Source organism: Ambystoma mexicanum, chromosome 13 (assembly GCF_040938575.1).
Source record: "Ambystoma mexicanum isolate Mex_15411 chromosome 13, UKY_AmexF1_1, whole genome shotgun sequence".
Classification (NCBI taxonomy): Eukaryota; Metazoa; Chordata; class Amphibia; order Caudata; family Ambystomatidae; genus Ambystoma; species Ambystoma mexicanum.
Genome location: NC_090938.1, coordinates 193,585,772 through 193,598,407, shown reverse-complemented (window position 1 = coordinate 193,598,407; position 12,636 = coordinate 193,585,772). Strand labels below are relative to the sequence as shown.

The window sequence follows — 12,636 nt, the reverse complement described above, 5'->3', positions numbered from 1 at the left end:
AAGGGAAAGGTTAGGAAAGGAAACCATGGTTAACAAGTTTCTCAAACAGGCAAGCACTTTTGAACCCCCAATGCAATGTAGATTAACCCCTTTCCCAGCAATAAGAGTACAAAATATATGACTTTAAGGGACAGCTAAACACAAAGTCGGAGGTTAGAAGAGTCTTCAGGGAGCCAGGACAGCCAAAGTCAATTGCGCAAAGTCTAGGGGACGTGAGGCACTTTTGAAGGTAGGCAAAAGTCTTGCACAATGTTAAAGAGTTTTGTTGCAAAGGCAATCACTGTTGGGTCACAATCTGGGAGGCTTGTGAATGGAAGCAAATGCAAGTCTCAACTGAGAGCAAACAAGCTACACACGCACGTTCACAGAACCTAGAGTCTGAAGAAAAAGGTCCAGCTGGCTTCTGTTCCTGTTGTAGTTCCGGCAGATCCTGTTGTTCCTGGGCCTCAGTCATGGGGACAAGAGTGAGGACATCTCGGGACTTCTGCACGACGATTTGTAGGTTGACAGCAGCAATGGGCACAGTTCAGATAAGCGGCACTTTGTAGTTTCAGCTGCACGCAAATAACAAAACTGTGGTTCTTGGGCGCATTGTAGACTTTCCTTGCTTCTGGGGTCCAGAATTCTGTTGAGGTGGCTAAGGCTTGGCCAGCCCTGCTTCGAGGGAGTCCAAAAGATCTTCCTGGAGCTCAGGTGCAGTTTAAAAATTATGCACTTGATTCTGGTGTTCCTGTCCCCTGGCACTTTGAAGCAGCAGTGATTCGCACCAGTCGAGCAAACCAGGTTCAACCCCCTATGTTGTTTCAGGTTTTCACCCGTTTCCATTTTGGCCAGTCATATGCCAGCGTGCCATCCGCACTAAGATAGATGTCACATCTTACCATAACACTGGATAGGTCTTAGGTAAGACCTACACTCCTTACCCCTATGGAGTTTTTTTTGTTATAACTGTTTTTGAGCCTTATTAATAGTTTAATCATCCATCTCTGAGGTCACCCCCTTACTTATCACACTCCCTTTGTTAATTGTAGATGGAAACCCCGGGACCCAGACAAATTCCATTTCACGTCCTGAAGAAGGCCTGTACATAAAGCTGCATTCCACAGCTCACCCTTTGGCCGAAGCACCCTGTGTCGACGATCATTCCATATGTTCAATGCACGACTCAAGCATTGCTTTATTTATTGATATATTGATATATGTTCATCGGATTTGTTTCTTGTGTTCTCTTTTGTACCTGCACAACCCAATAGGGTTTCAAATATTAGCAGAACTTGTATGTTATCCATTTGAATCCAGTTCATCACGCTGGATTATACTTACCTGTATTGTGTGTTTTTTACACATCTCTGGGCACTCTATCCCCACACTGTCATCACTAAAGTTATGTCAATTAAAATGTATTAAGTCAAGACATGAGCAGGTTTTGATTTTCACCACACTTCTATGTGAAACTAGTTTTGGTGTGACCTCACCCTGAAATTTTGTTTTGTTGATTCAACTTTCCAGCAGCAGCAATGGAAGTACAGCCATCTGAGAGAGGAGTTTCAGTCGAGTTCATCTTGGGGTCGATTGGCCCCACCAACCAAAGGGGAGTAGACTTCCTTTCTGGGTTTCTCTAGTCGATGTCGAAATAGGAGCTTCAGCAGTGTAGCAGGGCTTCACCGGGCAAACCAACGGTCCAGGAGGTGCAGCAAACTTCTCTTCCAGTTTCTTTCTTCAGTTCCTTTGTCCAATGGTCGACTCTGCCTTCCTTGCAAAAGGCCTCGCCTTTTATACAAGTCGTTTCCATTCATTTGCAACCTAGCTGTCATTCCCACAGCAGGGTGGCTGTCCTACAAGTCAGCCAGCCGGCCCATCACCTTTGGGTGCATCCCTGTAACGAAGGAAACTAAGCACAGGGAGTTTCAGGCTTCAGGCATCTCCCTTCCTTCCTGCCCTGCCAGACATGCTGGAGCCAGAGGCGGACTTCACCAGTGAACCCGACCAAAGGCCAAACTAACAAGGAGACCGTACCTGGTTTGGCGTGCAGAGTAAATCACAAGGAGCATCTTTCCAATAAGAAATGGCAAAAAAGAACACCAGAGCCATTTTGGCAAAATGCAAACGCAGTCCGCAGTAAAAACACAATGGCAGGAAAAAGTAAATCACTGCATTCAGACATTCATTGTAGAAAGGGGAACAAAAGTGTTGCACAAGAAGTTAAACAAAGGTGATACTAAATTAACCTCTCCAGCACCCTATTGTAAGATAGCGTGTGCTGGGTCCATTTCACTTTACTACTCTTGGAAACAGTAGTTATCCAAGAGAAGGTATTTAAATCTTATCAGAAATCCAAAGGATTTCTCTGTGACACTGCACTGAAGGTGCAGTGTGTCACAATGTGAAAAGATGATGCCCATGGAGTTTGTCAGACTCTAAAACAAAAAGTAACAGTTCAAATCGAGAAAAATATAAGTGTGGATAAAAATGGTCAGATTCTTCAGGATAAACATTTAAAGTCCTAAACTCCAGCAAAAGAGCTAGGGATCTCTAAAAGGTAGAAGGGAATTAGCACATTTCTGAGAACTCTCGCCAACACTTACGTTAAAAATGTGAAGTGAATGTGATCCAAATGTACATAGATGTGCAACATTACATGCAAGACCAGAAACAAGTTACTTTAACAGCCAGTCACAGTCTAGCATCCCAACCAGTTCACAAGAATAATGCCCTCACGTTTGAAGTCCAATCCCTATGTTGAATGGGCTGTGTAACCAAAGATCGCAAAGCTAAGAGAAGGGACATATGTCACATGTAGGAAGTGTTCTTGTGGCAGCGAAAACCTTTCCATAAGAATTGTCAACAATTTTACAGATAAGATTTTCCTTTCCTTTTAGAATAGCTTTTCAAACAAATGTTCAAAAAGCGATGGCATGGAATAAACCAAATGTTATTTTAAGGTTTATTATACGGGAGTATTCTGCTATGTATTGCTGCTGACACTGATTTTCCCAAGTGACAAAGCAGGTCGACTGGGAGCCACTGGAGGTAGTTTTTGCCACCGTTGGATCCAGCAGAAGATGTCCAGTAGCTACAGCAATTATTCAGGTCGGGTCCATGAGCTGAGTGCAACCCTTTTCAATGACTAAACGCAGCAGGGACTGAATCAGAACTCTTCAGGGCACTCTACAAGCAGGAGGAAAACTGGTTCCAGTGACAGTCACTGCACACAGGCAACCACAGGGCTCTTAGTCGCAGTCGAAGAAGGCCTTCCAGGACAGGATCCCATGATGCTGGGAAGCAGAAAATTGGCATGAAGGGGACTTGTGGCATGAGCTGGAGACCAAAAAAGTTCCGGACGGAAACTAGAAACAGTAACACTTCTGTCAAGGTAGCCCACTGGAGAGCTGGTCAGTCCACCGGGTGGTCCAGGGATGATTCAGAGGGCTTAGGGCGGCTGGATCTTGATAAGACAGAGACTGGTTGGTCCCACCAGTCAAAGTGTTAAGCACTGCGGAGGGCCTTCGCTGATCAGGTAGTGCAGCAGGGCTTCACCGGGACAAATGCAGCAAGGGTTGCATGCCTCTTCGGGAGTCGCATACAGATTTCAAGTAGTCTGCTCTTCTACATGGATACTTAGTTCAAAGGCAGATCTGAAGAAAGTACTCCACAAGTCCTCTTATACCAAATCCTGGCTGGAAGCAAGACCAAGCCCACCAATGGTAAGGATCTGCACCAAACAGCCAGCAGTGGTCCAATAAGAACATAAGTGAGATCCAATTGTGCACAACAGAGACTGAATACAGTCTGTGGTAAACAGCACAATAGTTGTTAGAACACGTCCACTGCCCCCAGCCATAACTATAGTGTTGTCTATGTGACTAAAAAGTAACAGGAGTAGAGAGAAGGGGGATAATAGGTGTATCCCCTTAACACTCCATATAAGGTTGTGTGCGCTAATCTCTCACAGTATAACATTTAAAGAAGGAGACAAAGTATCCCTTTATCATCAAGAACTGTAGTTATCAAGTATCAGGAACAAATCTGAAAGGAGAATCCAATGGGTTCCCAGCAACACTGCACATAAGGTGTTGTGTGCTGCAAAAATTAAACAGATGCCGTCAGTGTTAGAAAGCAGTCTCCATAGTAAAGGTAAAACACTGAACAGAGTTCCAAAAGTCATAGCAAGGAATGAATGAGTGAAAAAAGGTTCAACTCATTCAGGATTAAATAAAAAGGTCCAGAAGTCCAGCAAAAAGTGCTAGGGGTCTCACTGGGAGAGGGAATTTAGCATAAAAATGATAAATCTCCCCAACAGTTAAGTGAACTAAGTATTTATCTACCTGCCGTGTTTAAATAAAATGTTATTGAACTATACATTTATATGTGCAAGTGTTTCTTTGGATTATTGCATTTACTGGGCTCCACATGCTTCCCTACAGCTCACATCTTCCTCCTATGATGAGCCTGACTGCTCCGTCACTCTACCAAGGTTCCTTAAGTAGTACAGACTTATAATAAGAGTTGGGGACCTGTATGCCAAGGGGTAGTTTTATGAAGACTTACCTCAAGTAGACTTTAGGACAACGCCCCTAACAAGGAGCTATATGAAGATAGGTTACTAAGGCGGAGAATCTTATCCTGGAGGAAGGAGTCATTCTCCTGGACCCCTTTTTGGTTGCAGAACATTTTCTATCATGGTAGGGTCAGCGTAGGTTTGTTTTTGGACGGAGGTATTCCCCCATGTTGTAGGGACAGATCAGCCTTTTTTCTATATGTTTAATAAAGCGTTGGTTAAAAATGTCACCCCTTAGTCCGGCTTCTTCTGGCCTACCACAGTCTTTAGAAAATAGTGGGCTGTATCATCTCACTCTGTCTCTCGCCCTTTCTCGTGCTCTCTTTTTGCGCTCTTGCTCTCCTAGATCCACCTAGCTTCACCTGCCCCATCGCCAAGCCCCCATCTCCCCCTCCACCTCTCACCCCCTCCACTCCCTGTCCCTCTAAGACTATTTGCATTAATGTCATACGCACCAAGATGCAATAATACAAAGTAGAGTAAATATCTGTTCTTTACAGCAATATCTTTCAAGCCAATGACCCTGCAGAGTGGGTTTGCTGCATTGCAATGAAAATATGTTACCTTTTGAAAACCAGAAACACAGAAGTAGTGATTTTGCCTTGACAATTTGGTACCCTGATATCAACACCTGGCTGTGACAGCAATAGGACTGTTAGGGAAAATTCTCAGAATTGTGTTAATTCCCTTCTACCTTAGAGACCCCCCCAGCTCTTTCGCTGGACTTTAGGACTTTTAATTTTTATCCTAGAGAGATCAAGACCTTTTACCCACTCATGTAGTTTTATTTGCTTTGAACATGATTTCCTTTGGTTTTGGAGTCTGACAAACTCCATAGGCATCTTTTTACATTGTGACACAGCAACTGCATTGCAGTGGCACAGGGAAGTCTTTGATTTCCCAAAGTGTTAAATACCTTCTCTTGGTTAAGCTACTGTTTCCAAGAGCAGTAAAGTGAAATTGACTTTACTTCCCTTTGGTAACTTTGTAGACCCAGCACACACTGGTATTACCCAAATTGATTGTTTACAATTGTTCGAATGAACAATTGACTGAATTTAAAGGTGTATATATATGCTGGGTCTAGACGGCAGAAATAACCCAAAGAAACACAGGCAAAGGACGAGGAAAACCATTAGGACATGGAGGAAAGAGAAAACCAGGAGGGGACAAAGGAATAAGCAGTTCAGAGTCCGAGGGCAATTCGAGAACACGCTCTGGCAACAAGCAAGTGAAATAAATATAAACAGTATGGACAATAGCATTATCAATTTGTCCGATTATGTACTCAGCCAGGACCAAATTAAAGTCCTACAGTATGGATTTAACTTCTGCCCAAGCTTTTCTTATGACTATGCAGAAACAAGGATTGACTTCTTTAAGTTTATGCGCAAAATTAGATTAAAAAAATCTTTCTTTTGAATCCGCCTAAAGAAAAAATCAAAACAACTCCACAAGGTAAAACATCTGTCGCTATTGAGGATTTAGATACTTTACTTAACTTGGCGGAATCGGAATCCTTAGCAAATGTGGAGCAAGTGTCATCTGAGATCGCTTTGGAAATGCTCAGCATAAGTACAGATTGGCCAATAGACAGCAAACTTAAGGCCAAATCAAGGTTGAATCCCCAATTTCAACCCGAGGGAAAAATTGAAGCCTTTCAAGATTTAGTGATCCATGATCTCCAGAAAGCAAGATCACATAAAACTAAAATCAAATCTAATTTTTCACTAAAAGAAAGACAAATCCTTAAAGATCTACAAAATGAAAAAAGAATTGTCATTAAAGCCTCAGACAAAGGCACGAATGTGGTTATACAAAATCGGACAGAGTATCTAAAAAAGCATACAGACAACTGCAATATGTTGATTGCTATGAGCAACTGGAAATCAACCCTACAGAAGAAATAAAAGGCAAAGTTGATGTCCTTCTTAAGAAATGGTCCGATGTGGATATACTCGACGAAGATGACTGCAAGTTCCTTTACAACAAATCTAATATACCTACGATATACTTTCTTCCAAAAGTCCATAAACATCTAACTTGCCCCCCAGGTGGACCTATTGTCACTCTAAATGGAGCCTCCCTCGAGAATATCTCCAAATATGTGGACCAGACCCTACTACCACTTGTACTCACGCTACCGTCATAACTTCGGGATACCAAAGATTTCCTCAGTAAGATTGAAGGTATAATGTGGGAAGAAGAATATATGTTTGCTACATTGGACGTCGTATCATTGTAGACGTCCATCCAACACAAAGACGGCATAAAATCGTGTAAGTATTTTCTTGACAGTAGGTCTTTAAACTACCGTGCCCATGGAGAAATGATAATAGAAATGATTGGAATGTGCCTCACCAATAATGTGTTCCTATTTGACAACAAATTCTATAACCAGCTGAGAGGGACTGCTATGGGCACATGTTTTGTTCCATCTTACACTAACCTGACAATGGGGTGGTGGGAGAAGTTTTATGTATGGACAGAATGTAACCACCGATTAACCGATAGTGATTTTATGGTTCAGGTTCATTGATGACCTCTTTATCCTCTGGAAAGGTGAAGAAAAGGACTGGCTTGAATTTGTAAGCATACTTAGTGTCAATAATTTAAACTTACAATTCACCGAAACCCATAGTCGGCAAGAAATACAATTTTTTGGATGTCTTAGTTAAGACCAATCAACAAGAAATTATAACCAAACTATATCGAAAGCCTACGAGCTCAAACATGCCATTATTTGCCACAAGTAACCATCCAACATCTCTGAAGTGGAGTATTCCATACGGTGAATTTGTGAGAATAAGACGAAATTGCAGCACAGTTGAAAGCTTTGATAAAGAATGCAAAAAAACAGCAGCAAAATTCCTAAAACAAAGATACCCCAAAGTAGTCTTAGAGAGAGCTTATATCAAAGCCCGCAACTTAAACCGAAGAACTTTACTTTTAATGAATAAATCAACAGTAGATGAAGAACAAGATGATGCAATAAGACTTATTCTGGCATTTGGAACACATGCCGATGTTATAAGAAAAATATTACATCGACATTGGCATGTTTTACAATCTGACGAAGCTCTAGCACCAATCCTAAAGGAAAAAGTCAATATAACCTTTAGAAAATCTACATCCATTAAAGACTCATTGGTTAGCAGTTTTCTGTTGCCTGTTAACGAAAGTCAAAATACCCCCACGTGGCTGCACAAAAACACCAATGGATTTTTTAAATGCTCGAAATGCAAGGCATGTAAATTTGCCCAAAATAAAACAAACTACATACATCCTATTACTAAACATCTTGTGGAATTGGGCAGTCATATTAAATGCAACACTGAATTTGTGGTCTATGCTCTCCTATGCTCGTGCAACCGCTGGTATATTGGCAGCACCATCGGTAAATTAAAACTTCGAATCTTGCAACATATGAGAGCAATAAAAAACGGTGACCCCCTCCTAACCTATGGCAGTCCACTTTAAAGATACACATGAAAGTAAATTGGACAGCTTAAGATTTTTTGGCTTGCATCATGTCCGAGCAAATCCCCGTGGGGGAAACAGAACTAGCACTACGGCAAATGGAGACTAGATTCATCTTAGATATCTAATCTAAAAAACCTAAAGGCCATAATCTTGACGAAGAATTGTACACATACTTAGGAACCTGAGAACTTGGTTTATTTAAAACCACTGTTTTTTGTATTATACTTATTGTCCTGTGCAAATAATTTGGGTCATTAGTATGCATGAACTTCAGTCAAATTTTATCTGATAGTCTGCATATTTATAAGCACTGCAGAAAACTAAGTTTGCTGGTATGAGGGTTTTATTTTACTTTTTATATCTTATAATAGATTAACATTTTTTTGAAAAGTGCCTGTTTGTGGTCATATGAATGTTCTATTAATGGTGTTTTTACACATATGTGGTTTTATTTATTCTAAAATTCTATTCCGTGGTGGTCCCAGTACAATGTTAATGAGAATGGTTTTAATGGGGAGCTAATTTTACTACCTTTATTTTAATATCGAAAGTGTAGCTCTGATTCATGTTTATATAGATGTTATTTTTACTTGTAGATAATACCTGCACTATGCACTTTATTGATCTATTAGTGAGATTACATTTGCACTAAGCACTTTATGAATCCATCCTGAGCTAGATTTTTATATAAAAAACTGCTCTTTAAAATGGCCATGCGTAACAAAGCACTATGCACTTATTGACTCGCTATATACCTTATGCACTTTGTGACCTGCTTACAATCTATTAGCACTATGCACTTTATTGTAATAAGTTTAGACAATTGTCTTGTCCATTAAGGCCGATATGCCATTTGATTGAAAAAAAAACTCCTGCTATTTTAGCAGTGGCATTCAGGTTTAACATCATGGTTTCATCAGTTTTGGCAAAGGTATATTAGCAGTTCAGCATACAAAAATGTATTTGCAATAGCCGCTACAAAATGACAACCATGGTTACCAACCTTAAGGTACGGAGTACGGGCAGTAATAAAAACTGAAAAGGGACCACCACAGTTTGTTGAACCATAGAGTTGGGAATTAGTGGGGATATATACACAATAACTTTGAGCACTCACTTGTACGTGAACAAGCAGCAAGCAGGCTGTGAAAAGCGTTGTACCATGTCTTTTTTTTCTATTTTGGCTGATGCCGCAATAAAACTGGATTTTGGAAGAAAAACCCATTGTCTTTTGTGCCTATTTTGTGCCTAATCAAGGACGAAGTTTTACTCTGGCGAGTATTCCACTGCTCGGAGTGCTATCCTCCTTGGGGAAAAGAAGGAATCATCTTTTTCCCCTTTTTTTGCTAGGACTACTGGAGGGGTTACTCGAATACCCCTGGTCTACTTTTTCATGTAACATTTTAATGTTACCCTTTCTACAATTAATGGCTGGTGGCAGTGGTTTACTTTTTCCTACCATTGTGTGTTTTTACTGCGGGCTGCATTCGCAGCTGCAGTATAGAACCCATGGGTGCCCATTTTGTCAAAATGGCCCCGGTCGTCTTTTTTTCGCCATTTCTTGTGGGAAAGGTCCTTCTTGAGATTTACTCTGCACGCCAAACCAGGTTTGGTCCCTTTGTTCATTTTGTCTTTGACGGGGTTCACTGCTGAAGCCCGCCTCTGGCTCCAGTGTGTATGGCAGGGCAGGAAGCGAAGGAGGTGCCCGAAACTCCCTGTGCTTAGTCTCCTTGGTTACAGGAATGCACCCAAATGTGATTGGCCAGCAGGCTGTCCTTGGAGGACAGTCACCCTGCAGTTTAAGTGACATCTAATCTGCGAATGAATGGGAGAGACTTGCATAAAAAGGCAAGGTCTTTTGCAAACAAAGCAGAGTAGACCACTGCACTAAGGAATCTGAAGAACTTGGAAGAGACGCTTGCTGCAACTCCTGGACCGTTGGTTTACCCAGTGAAGCCCTGCTGCAGTCCTGAAGCTCCGAATTCGGATAGACTAGAGAAGCCCTGCAAAGGACGACTACTCCCCTTGGGTTGGTGGGACCAATCGACCCCGAGACAAACTCATCTGAAAATCCTCTCGTTACTGGCTGTACTTCGATTGCTGCTGCAGGACTGAGTGCCAGGGAAAGGAACACAAGAATCAAGGGCATTGTCTTTAAGCTGGACCCGAGCTCCAGGAAGATCCTCTGGACTCCCTCAAAGCAGGACTGAAAGCCTGAGCCACCTCAGAGTACTGGACCCCAGAAGCAAGGAAAGTCCACAAGATGTCCAAGAAGCGCAGTAGTGCTATTCGTGAGAAGCTGCAATAGTGAAGTGCCGCTGATCTGAACTTTGCCCACTGCTGCCGCCGACCTTCGAATCGTAGTGCAGGAGTCCCCAGACGTCCTCTGTCTTGTCCCCATGACTGAGGCCCAGGAATAGGATCTACCAGAACTACAACCGGAACAGACGCCAGTTGCAACCAATTTCTTCACACCTTAGGTACTGTGAACTAAGGGGTACTTACCTCTTTTTGTGTAGCTTGCTTGCTCTCAGTTGAGACTTGCAGCTATTGCCTTTTGCAGAGTTGCTTGCAGCTTGGCCCTCCACAAGCCTCCCAGTGTGTGGCCCAACAGCGATTTCATTTTTTCTACAAATCTCTCTAACATTGTGCAATAATTTTCAAGAAGTGCCTCAGCTCCCGTAGACTTTGCACAATTGCCATTGGCTGTCCGGGCTCCCTGAAGACTCTTCTAACCTCCGACTGTTTTTTGATCTGTCCCTCCAAAAGTCATACATTCTTTACCTATATAGCTGGGAAAGGGTTAATCTACATTGCATTGGGGGGGTTCCAAAGTGCTTAACTGTTTGAGAAACATGTTAACCATTGTTTCCTTCCCTGACCTTTGACACCAAACTCAGTATAGCTCTAAATGTACCAGTAATATAGCAATGTCCTGTGTCCTAGTAATTGAAGTCACCTCAAGGTGTAGGAAGTGGGTGCGCGCCATCCCCAAAGGGCATCTACTGATTTTTTGAAACTGTATTTTGAACTACACTTAAGTGTTACATATTTGCTCCCTTGTAAAGAAGGTTTATTCAAACTGACTAATAATTGTTTAATCAAGAAACCTTGAGTGGAAGTGTCATTTGGATACTTGTCACTGTTAAACTATGTTGCAACCCCTACAGCTCACATTGACCCCTCTTGAGATCAGCCTGGCTGCTCAGTCACTCCCAACTTCTGTAGTACAGTCTTATACCAAAGGTTCAGTTAACTATTGCCAAAAGGACAAGGGTGGTGCAGTCTCCCACAGGATACTGCATCCAATCTTGCCTAACATACTGCTGCCTCCACTTGCGCCATATCAAGAGGTACGAGGGCTGTAGAAATCTCATACTGTGGTAAGATGGACTGTTCGGGCTCACACTCATCATGCATCTTGAAAGGCATCAGAAAGGAGGGTAGGGGAGTGCTACCATGTATACGGACTAAAGACACTTCAAGCACAAAATACAGGTGAACAAAATCAGAAACAGTAAATTATGATGCTTCCAGAAAATGTAAAAATATGAAATCCATCAATTATAAATAAATTCCAAAAAAATAGAGATGTGAGCCGCCAAAAAGACTGAAGGCCAGAGAATGCCCCAAGGAAGTGTTTCAGGGGCTAGATGGACTCAAAACTGCAGAACAAGTTGTACTACAAGCCCCCGCCCTGCAAATTCATCATGGGATATGTAGGAAAGACTTGCCTCTAAAATAACCTCTACCACGGACCAGGGGGGACAACTGAGGGTGGGAAGATTATCTTGAATAATCAACCTCCCAAGGTAAGTACTCACGTCAGTGGCTTCTGCAAAAACTGCTCCAGTGACTCAAAACACTCAATAGACTGCTCTTTTCCGCGGCTGAGGTTTTTAGGATTTGGTTATCCAGGACTTGCACTCCGAGCCAATGAAGATCCCAACAATCCAGGAAAGGAACACATACTTTTTGCAGGACATATACCTTTAAGCAAAGAATCAAAAATCCAGCGAGGAAGACTTCAAGAAGAGAGAACCCAAGATGACTGTTCAAAACAGCTTGAAGCATCAAACCGCCGCAAACAGCAGCGAACAGCAGCAAAAGTTCCAGGATCGAGACAATAACTAATGGTACCCACAGGTAGGCACCAAAGAAATGTGCAGGGGGAAAACAAGGGGACCCCACCCCTGTTGTGGAGGGTGGAGGCCATACACCCGGTGGCCAGCACCAAATACAGAATATGGGACATAAGTAGACATTTTAGTCAACATGAAAAATATTCTAACAATTCCTATGCCAACTCCACATTAATTTGGACCCTGTAGGGCCTAGTTGTAGCAATAATCCAAATTCACACATGATAATTGTTAAGACAGTTTTTCTGCAGTCCAACTAAGGGTTTAGTAAAACAATTCAACTGACAGTACAAGACTCCACTCTTAGTATAGGGCCGTACCACCTGAGCTCATAGTAGCATGGACAGAGCAGCCAACCTAATGTTACACTTTATGAATGACTCCAGGTTATTCTGGGTAGTTAAAACCTAAAGGCAAACTTATTCTGACAGGCTAACAGCAAGTCAGCGGAAG

At 42.2% G+C, this 12,636-nt stretch overlaps 1 protein-coding gene across 10 annotated transcripts in view; it reads right to left on the bottom strand.

The window, feature by feature from the left end:
* The window catches only part of PPP1R12B (protein phosphatase 1 regulatory subunit 12B), a 1,230,188-nt gene that overhangs the window by 772,398 nt on the left and 445,154 nt on the right, over positions 1 to 12,636 (bottom strand). The gene's annotated exons all lie outside the window — the stretch shown is intronic.